Raw genomic sequence first — 10,210 nt, forward strand, 5'->3', positions numbered from 1 at the left:
AGGCTGCAAAGTTTGTATTGCTCTACAAGTAGCTAAGCAGTCTGTTACTGTCTTCTGGGCTGGCCATCTGCTACCATTCAGCAGCACAAACATTTTGTTAGATCAAAGTTTCCTGAAACACAGTGATGTCCTGCTATACAAAGGGCCTCCAAATTACTCAAAAACTCTTGTAAATATTTCAAAGTTTCACTATTTGCCCTGTCATTTTTCACAGGGACTGCTAGTAACAATAATAATAATTAAAAAAACAGTAATATTTATACAGTGCAAGCAACTGAAAATGTGTATTTGTTAGAAGCCCCTCGTGCTGTCTGTGAGAACCAAATGGATCCTTTCTCATTGCCAACAATCTTGCAAATGGTATGGCTAATTTCATGCAGGCTCTTCTGTTTGGATTCACAGGGTCTGTTTTTGCCATCCTTACTCACTGCAATTAGCAGCTTGTTCTGCAAGTCTTTGGTCTTAAAAAAAAAAGCTTTCCTTCTCTCCAAGGAAAGCAGCATGTGGAATAGTGGCAACATGCTAAAAAGAATCCCCCCTCTCTTAAAACATACGTTATTCATTTAGGATCATTTGAATTAACTCAATGGCTACTCTGATACTTCCCCCATCAGTCTCTGAGGTCCATCCATCATTTGAGCTCTCACCTCAGTTCCCTCCACCCTATTCCTTTAGGATGCCCAGAAACAAGGATAGTGGTTTGTATGTAACTGCGTATCAGGGAGATGTTTGTATGAAAAAAGTGTTGCCTACTGCACCAAAAAAAAATAGCATTGATCCTTTTACTATGAAATCGTCTTGCAAGCTCAGTCCATAGCCATCCTCATACCCTGGATAGTCTTTGCTTTGGGAGACAAGCAACCCTCAAACTGACTTGAACCCATGTGACTGCAAAGCAACTCCAGTACTCACGGGTAGGATTCCTAAAAAAAAGTGAGGTCACCTTACAAAAGTTATCAGGATACAAACATTCGTGTCAATGCCAAACTTTTTCAAGCAAAAATCATCCTATTTTTTCTTCTTTATGTTTTAAAATATTACCTAAAGTAAGGGAATTCCCTTCTCCTTTAGGCAGGCCAGCTCTGCTGAGAACCTTCCCTTGTGCAAGCATCCAGACACCACCAGTTCCTTGGAGTCCTCCCACTGAGATGGTTTCTCCATGGTGCCAGTTCCCAAAATAAGTGCACTCTTTTCCTGTTCAACTTTTTCATCAATGACCTGGATGAGGGGATGGAGTGCATCCTCAGCAAGTTCACTGATTATACTAAGCTGGGAGGAGTGGCTGATAGACCAGAGGGCTGTGCTGCCATTCAGAGAGACCTGGGCAGGCTGGAGAGTTGGGCAGAGAGGAACCTCCTGAGGTTCAACAAGGGCAAGTGCAGAGTCCTGCACCTAGGGACAAATAACCCTAGGCACCAGTACAAGCTGGAGGCTGAGCTTCTGGAGAGCAGCTCTGCAGAGAAGGACCTGGGAGTGCTGGTGGATGACAGGTTGACCATGAGCCAGCAATATGCCCTTGTGGCCAAGAAGGCCAATGGTCTCCTGGGGTGCACTGGGAAGAGTGTTGCCAGCAGGTCATGGGAGGTGATCCTGCCCCTCTCCTCAGCCCTGGGGAGGCCTCATCTTGACTACTGTGTCCAGTCCTGGGCTCCCCAGGACAAGAGAGACATGGAGCTACTGGAGAGAGTCCAACATAGGGCTACAAAGATGATCAGAGGGCTGGAGCACCTGCCCTATGAGGAACGGCTGCGAGAGCTGGGCCTCTTCAGCCTGGGGAAGAGAAGACTGAGGGGGGATCTTATCAATGTCTATAAGTACCTGAAGGGAGGGTGTCAAGGGGACGGGGACAAACTCTTTTCAGTTGTCCCATGTGACAAGACAAGAGGCAATGGGCAGAAACTGAACCACAGGAAGTTCTGCCTGACCGTGAGGGGGAATTTCTTCCCTGTGAGAGTGACGGAGCACTGGACCAGGTTGCCCAGAGAGATTGTAGAGTCTCCTTCTCTGGAGATCTTCAAGGCCTGCCTGGATGCAATCCTGTGTAACATGCTCTAGTGACCCTGCTTGAACAGGGAGGTTGGACTAGATGATCTCCAGAGGTCCCTTCCAACCTGACTGATTCTATGATTCTATAATGTGATGTGGGAATGGGAATGACAGTGTGAAACTTTAGAGAGATGGAAATAGACTTCAGACCACCCTCCCTTCAGATACTTATACACATTGATAAGATCCCCCCTCAGTCTTCTCTTCCCCAGGATGAAGAGACACATCATTAGCTGCAGGTTTCCAGTCTGACCTGCAGAATGTGGTTCCAGACATGAGCAGGATCCTGCAATGTCTCATACTGCTCACCATCTCTCCCTCAGAGTAATTTAAAGAGCTATTTTTGCAGTGGAAAACTATCATGTTTGCAGACATATGTAGCAATCAGCACTTCTAAGGGCACAACAGGTCTAAAGTGTTGAGGAGTAGCTATCAGACTGTAGATCAAGAACAATATTAGAACTTATGGTCTGAGACCTCTCATGGCAATAAACAGGTATTACCTTGTACTCTGCAACCAAAATGCAGCAGCTCTGATCGTGAGTTGGGAAGACTTTCGAAAAGATTCACAACATGCCTGATGACTGGTCCCTCAACCCCAATTTAAGTATGCAGTCAAGTTCTTGGAGGACTGACCTGAATTACAGTAGCCATAAAGAGATAAATTTAGGAAGTCACTGTTCTGGACACAGTGATCATCTCATTACAAACACAAAAATAAATTAATATACAATGCTAACAAGAAAATTTGGCTTGTTAATATTGTTATTGAAGGTTTTCACTTTCTAGTTTTTCAGCACTATAGCTATGCAATCATACAAGTGCTTATTTTTCCACTGTATTTCATTTTCTGTTGTTTTGCGGGGGAGCAATTTCTTCTTTGTCTGTAAGTGCCTGCTACTTCAAGGGGTGCCTGCCATTTGGGAACTTCTTGGTGGGTCATCATGAGTGGAACAGATACTTAGATCTCTGCTTTGCGACCCATGTACACAGGCTGTAGCTTTCTCCATCTCCTCTATGTACACACACCTTTGGACATGAGGCCTGAGAAGAGGATTCCAGTATCACTGTAGTGGCTATAAGATCATACAATGTAATGAGAATATAGATTGATAATAAATCCTTTCACTTATAAAATAGACAAGAAATAGAGAAGTCAAGCCAAACCAACTGGAACCAAAAAATCACTTTTTAAACAGTCCCAATTAGATTCTGAAATTTACTAACTGTAATAAATGAGAAGTGTGAGGGCTGGGCTACTATTATATTTCCATGCTCTCCAAATCTATGCTATTAGTCTCTTTCACCAAAGAAACATGACCTAATCATTAAGCTGAGTTTATCCCCAAGCATTCTGCTGTGTGGAACCACTAAATTAACAACCTAGGTTTTAGAGAAGGAAACGAAGCCACAAGAGTTTGCAGGCTCGATCCAGCAAAATAATATTCACATGCTTCCTTCAAATATGCTCAGCAATTTCAGGGACTGCACGTGGGAGATAAGCATGTTTGTAAGTGTTTGGCAAATCATAATACAATACACAGGCAGTTTACAGAAGGGACAAAACCAGAACTTGTTTCCAGATTTACAGAGGGGATCCTGAACTCCCATGACCTTCTTCTCCTCAAGTGACAGTAAGCTCATTGCACTGCAGGGATAATGTGTGAAAACAGCATAAAACCAGACGTCTTTTATTGAGGTCTGCTAAATCCTTCTGAGATGCTACTGAGCACAGAAGATTTTGGTCACATCCTCTTGTTTTGGAAAGTTTCAAGTAGAAGAAAACAATGGCTTAGGTTGGACAGTAGTCAGCCACCACAGTGTGGAAAAAAGCTTTCACTCCATTTTTAAAACAGGGAAACTAAAGTCCAGGAAAAGGCAAGATGCCACTCTGAAAGTCTGTCTCAGACCTTGAAAGAAAACCAGGTCTTCTTATCCCCAGCCTACCTCCCCAGTAACAAGACTTCAGATACTTAGCAAATATGTAGATTAAAAATACACGCAACTTAAAATCAGGTTAAAATCTCAGTCCAGACAAGTTAGATGGAGCCTTTCCATCACTGCCATTCACTCTTAAATTGTAATATGTTCACTTTGGGAAACCGGAAACATCAAACTGATGACACTCCTATAACAGAAGTTGATACAAAGCCTGGCTGACATAGATCTTAAATCTTAACACTGACAACACAAGATCCAGAGGACCTGCTCCTGCAAAGTGCTGCAAGTCTCCTGCCAAGTCCTGAGGCCTCTTTCTCCTTCAAATGACTACAACCTCTCAAAATGTGAGCTGAGGGGCCATCTGCAAAGCATCTAACACAAAAAAACGTATGTCACCATATTCGGCATAGCTTCAAAAGGTGATGAAAGGGAAAGACATTTAGACTATGTGAAAGCACAGTTCAGTTTTTCCTACAGGGCCAGATTCTGATGCCATTATATATTTCAATAGCACTGCCATGTGAAGCAAGACATTATCCAGAAGGAAAAACAGCATCTAAATCCAGCCCTCCATCTATCTGGCCACAGTCTGCATGCTGTAATGCTCTCAGAGCCAACCCAAGGCTTCTCAACAGCATAAGGAAAATTAAATGCTGGCTTCCCAAAGCAGAAAAAAACATAAGGCCCAGCCACTTCTGCTTAAGTAAAGCAAGGACCAGAGGGAAAGGCTGTAGCAAGCAGAGAGAACCAGAGGCAATTCCCAGGGAAGGCAGGCTTGCTGCTGGAGGGTGTCGGGGCAGGGCAAAAGGGATATCCCGTTGCCTCATGCACCACAGGCATCCCCCTCGGCAGCAGGAACAGACGGCGGGTCTCTGAGAGCTCCGGCAAAGCAGGCAGAAGGGCCTCTGGCTGCCGTGTCTGCCCGCTTCACCTGCGCCGTGGGCCTGCACTGGATGCCACTGAGAACTGCCAGAGATGGCGGCGTGATTTGCCAGTCACAATTGCTGTTTCTGCAGCCGGAGTTTTAAGTAAACTGGCAACTCTTCCATGTTACTAACTAAACTCCTTTCCATTGTCCACATCATTCCAAAGATGCCACTCTGAGCTGAGGGAGAAAACACTTTTTTATAAAATACCAAAACAAATGATGTTGACTACTCATTCTCTCTTATTTTTGCCTTCTTTTTTGAGATGACCTGGGGGAAGTTAATCTTCAACTTCCAACAATTCTGCACTCTCCCCTAAAAAGAGTTTCAGCCAAAAAATTGTAGGCAACTATATAGTAAACATGATGACAAATAACCATTTGAAGAGTCTCTTCTTACTTTACAGCAGACATATACATTAAAAATGACCAACTCCTCCAGTGGAAAAAACAATCAGTTTAACACCAGAGGAACACAAGAGTCACATTTGCTGGAACAGGGACTGCTGTAAGATGTCCAAAAGGACTCAATCACTGAGTAACACTGAAATAGCTGTGCTGGAACAATGAAATATGAACACACACCACAGTCCTCAAAGAGTAATTTACTCTGCTTAATGAAGAACGGATTTGATGATCAAGTTACTCATTGAAGAGGGCTTATTTAAAATGTAGATTTCTCCAGACTACATTCTAATATATTCATAGTTAAATCTGGGTACACCTTTTAAGTTCTCTTCCAATGCACAGATGGTTGGATTGACTTCCCTAAAATATGATTTATGTACTTGATGTAACTAGTAACATTCTTTTTACTTAGGAGAAGTTCTCTTTATAGAACACAATTTCTACATGAAGAGGATCTTTCCTTCCTTTCAGTAATCCACCAGTACTTAGGGCTACTTGCCTTATAGACCAGCTAAGTGAAATGTAAGAACCTACACTGAAATGGAGCCATGTACACAGACCAGTTTTCAGAGGCTCTGAAGTTTCAGGCTCCTTTGCCACAAAGGCCGCTCACCATCCTGCAAAACCAAACCCCACAAGCCTCCCACAAGCTCTGGATTTTAAAGACCACTTCCCTTCACTTGCTGTGGCTCTTTGGCTTTTGCTGTTGCTACACACACACACTGGAGATCTCTTGCCATCGACACTGCTGTTATTCCCAGAGCAATCCACTGTGCTGTCCCAGACAACGTTTCTTGGCGCCAAGCGCAGAACAAGCGGCAAGTGCTCATGCAGCACCGAGCGCCCTACATGCTCTTCCTACGAACAGAGGCACCAAGTCCAGCAAAGTATCTCAACATATGGATAGCTTAAGGCAGCTAAAGAGCCTCCCTGACTTCAGTGAGACTACTCGCATGCTTAAGTAGCTTCCTGAATCAGGGCCAAAGAAAGGGGAAGGGAAATTTAAAATGCAGCACACTGTGAACGGGATTAGACAGAGAGACTGTGCTGCCAACACTCATGATCTTACTGGGAGCCCCACAAAGCCTGAAGTTTCCTCATCCTCAGAGCCCGGGGATTACAGGGCCATCTCCATTTCAACCATTTTTTAAAGAGTGTGAGAGGTGGAGTGCCAAAAACTAAGAACATGGGGAGGGGGATAGTTGAGAAGATGGGGAGAGGAATGGACAGTACGCACCAACACCAGAGCTGACATCTGTGTCATTAGTACAGCCCATAAGGTCTCCAGAGCTGCATCAGCACACACTGCCATCACTTCTCCCCAAATGGGGGCCTGGAGGCAGTACACCCCAGCTCCCCTTTAGCCTGGGTTTCCTTCCCACACTAACCAGTGTGTGCAGGAGAGAGAGAGCAAAGGCAGCATATTCGCAGGTCTAACCCCAACATAGAGGTGTAACACAGCCAGGATACACACCCAGACTTGGCATGGGGGAAGAGCTCCCATGTCCCACAGTACAGAAATAATTTATGAAGAGCTAATAGTGGGCCAGAGGTTATGAGTTCACTGAGAGGGATCTATGGTGAATACTGTTCATGAAATGTATGATATAACCTATAAAGATTTTAATCATTGTGAAAATGTGATGAACTGTATGAAACATACTCAAGCTTAAAGAAATGCACTACGTAAGGAATGCAACAGGAATATACATTGCAGAAAGTCTCAGGGGCAGAGGAAGAAAGCAAGCCTCATTTTGTATCTCACAGAGCAATCCCAGGAAACTGAGGAGGAGAAACTGGAGTCCACAGAGTTTTATCTGTCAGAAACCCAAAAGTAGCAGGTCTTTTAAGAGAGGGATGTAGAAAGAGAGGTCTGAAGAGAGGCAGATATCAGAGAGAAAAGAAGTAGAGGCCCCATAGAGGTCTTGCTGGGGATGGGAGACACATTAGACACATTAGACACATTAGTTGTTGGCACGACCTCCTCTTTCCCTGGATAAGCTGACACTGTGCAACGAAGATGCCACCAGGTAAACACTATTTGATGTGGCTCCTCATAACACTGTTTCCTAATACTGTAGTTAAATGTTCAGCTGTGTGATCCACTATCAAAAAAGCTTCTTTTCATTATAAGCTTGCCTAAAGTTTAAGAGGAACCAAGTAAATCTGACACTTTCCAGGTGCTTGTATGTCCCCAAAGGGAATAAATCCAATGAAGGAGGTACTGCAGACAAGCTCTGCAGGTGCCTGTAGCCAAGAATGAGTCTGAGAGCTAGGATCAGCACTTCAGGAGTCAATCTAGCCATATACAGAGGCAGTGCAAAAAATGCTTCCTGATTTAAATGCCCCTTTGGAAAGAGGCAGGCAGTGGAGATGCAGATGAACCTATGTTTTTCCTCTAAATCCCCAGATATCCAGAGTGTGAAGAAAAGCTTAGAAATGTGTGTCCCAAAGGCTCAGAAAACAGATAGCAAAGCAAAAGATCTCAGCAATTCTTATTTTTTAAATCTTGTGCTGTTTAAGCCACTGTCTTGATTTTGGCAATGCTTATTTTGGCACTGAAGTTTGTGAACATTCAACACAGACTGTGGGCTTTTGGAGCCAACAGCACAGCAGAATAAGTGATGGTATAGCAAATACATATATATAAATGCAAACCTGACATAGAGGCTTTATGCTGGGTCACGTACAGAGAAGGACCTTCTGGGCTACTTACCGCTTCTTCACAGGACCCATCTCTCCTCCGTTACCCCGAAGACTTAAGACAACCCCCTCCTCAGAACCTACACCATCCATTCAAACATAGCCAACATACAGATTTTGAGACTACATGAAAGCAAAACACCTGGGTTCCTAATAAGGCAGAGAAAAGGGAACTCCTCAGTTTCAAAAACTTTCTTTACTCAGGATTTCAATGTCTCACACCTGCAAGGTAAATCTTGCTCTCCTTAGCTGAGCAGGGGGAATAAGCAGCAGAGGCTGCAGAGGTAAGTGATCTATGTATGCTCTTGGGGAATGAAGAAAACACTCATAGCTACAAGTAAAAAAAAACCAACTGCATTGAAAGGAATAAAAACGTTTTCATAGCACAACTGTTGTTGCTTTACTGTTGCTGTGAGAAAGAACAGACAAGCGGTGTTTTGTGGGAGAGAAAAGCACAACAGCAAGTGCTGGTACCTGCCTAACTGAGATCTGTGCAGAGTCTGTAATGCTGTGAGTGCCCTCTCAAGGCTGCATGGAAGAAAGAGTGAAGACAGCGTGCAGCTTTAGGGAGAAAATTGCAACACTGAGTTTTCTGAGAGGAAGATGAATCAACCATCTAAACCATTAATGTGTTAGTGGTCTATTGGAAGCATAGGTAAACATCAATTCACCCTCTCCACCCTGTAGGAGAAATTACACACAAAACAAGTGGTACATATTACCATGATATATGCATACACTTTGCTATGAATGCTTTACTTGTGCAGGCTAGAAGGGAATTAAGTAATACTGATTTATGAAAACAGATTATCCAAGTTACAAGATAAGTGGATCCTAAGCTTCCAAAAGTAAAAAAAAAAAAAAAGGTGCTGGTTTGACGGCAGCCTTTTGAGTATTTGGCATCACACTCCAAGTACCGAACACAGATTCAGTCTAGAAGTCTTTGGTCAGGGAGGACGGTAGGACTCCCAGTTATAACTGACTGCAAAAGTGTAACCGTAAGAGACCCAATTCCTGATGCCAGCACAGCCCAACACCACCTTAGCCGCATGGTGGAAGTCTCTCCCAGTGAAGAAGAGAGCTGGGTGACATGGAGCCCCAGCTGCCAGTTGAAGAAACAGCTGGTCCTAGAAAACCACCAAAAAATTGAACCCATTGCAAATGCAGCTTTTCTTCATTGATCTTGAGACAAAGACTACCCACAGATTAGAGATGCAGAGCTTAGAGTAGATACAAAGTCCACCCCATCTGGAGACTTAGAAGACTTGTTTACTATTTCAGTGTCCTGCATGAGAAATGTCAATGTCACTTGAGCACTGCACGTGTCCAAGAGGGGAGCTATACTTTTTTGATGCCTGAATGCTCACTCAATGCATTGATTCACACAGACAAGAGATATTAATCCCCGTGCAGGTAAACAGAAAACATGCCATGTCCTGTATCCCCCTCTCTCCTCCTGCAGCAGAAGCCAACTGTTGGCTAGGTCTTCATATTTTGTCCCTTCTTCCTACTGAGTCTCCACTTGCCTCCTATCCACCCTAAGATACTTGCTGACTGAGAAATATCCAACCTTTACTGCTTTGCTTCATGCTCTACTCAATCCCCCTCTGTTTTCTGTGTAATGCAGCTTCTGAAAGCATCTTCTTAACTGCACATCCAGCTACCTTGTGCTGTCTCTGCTGCCCAAAAGCTGGAATTACAGACTTGGCCAGCATAGGGACTTTTATATTCCTGACACACCCGGAGACTGGTACAGAGCTATACAGTTAATACCACGACAGCATTGTCCTAAATAACCGAGAAGATACATTCCTTACAGCTAAATGAAGTGAAAAATTCCCCTGGAGACCCTACTGCTTTCTCTGTTTATGTCAAATAGTCTAGACAAGGAGGAGGAAAAATGAGAGTCAGTTCTGTTGTCAGCAAAGCTCTCAGTCTGAGTTCAGCCTCTTCTTAATGTTCCTCCCAAATTTCTCCCATTTGCCAGAGACAGGACTTGAATACATTTTATATAAAAGCAGCTCCTGAGGATTGCTACAGGAGGACAGTTTTCCAACAGTCACCCATCGCTATGTGCTGTACCTGCTCCCACATGCAGGATCTGGCAGCAAGCAACAAAAATCTCTTTTGGCAATACACAGATGGGATCTCCCCACTAAAGCGGCGCCAACACAGCACCCATCTCTA

Source organism: Rhea pennata, chromosome 3 (genome assembly GCF_028389875.1).
Source record: "Rhea pennata isolate bPtePen1 chromosome 3, bPtePen1.pri, whole genome shotgun sequence".
NCBI lineage: Eukaryota > Metazoa > Chordata > Aves > Rheiformes > Rheidae > Rhea > Rhea pennata.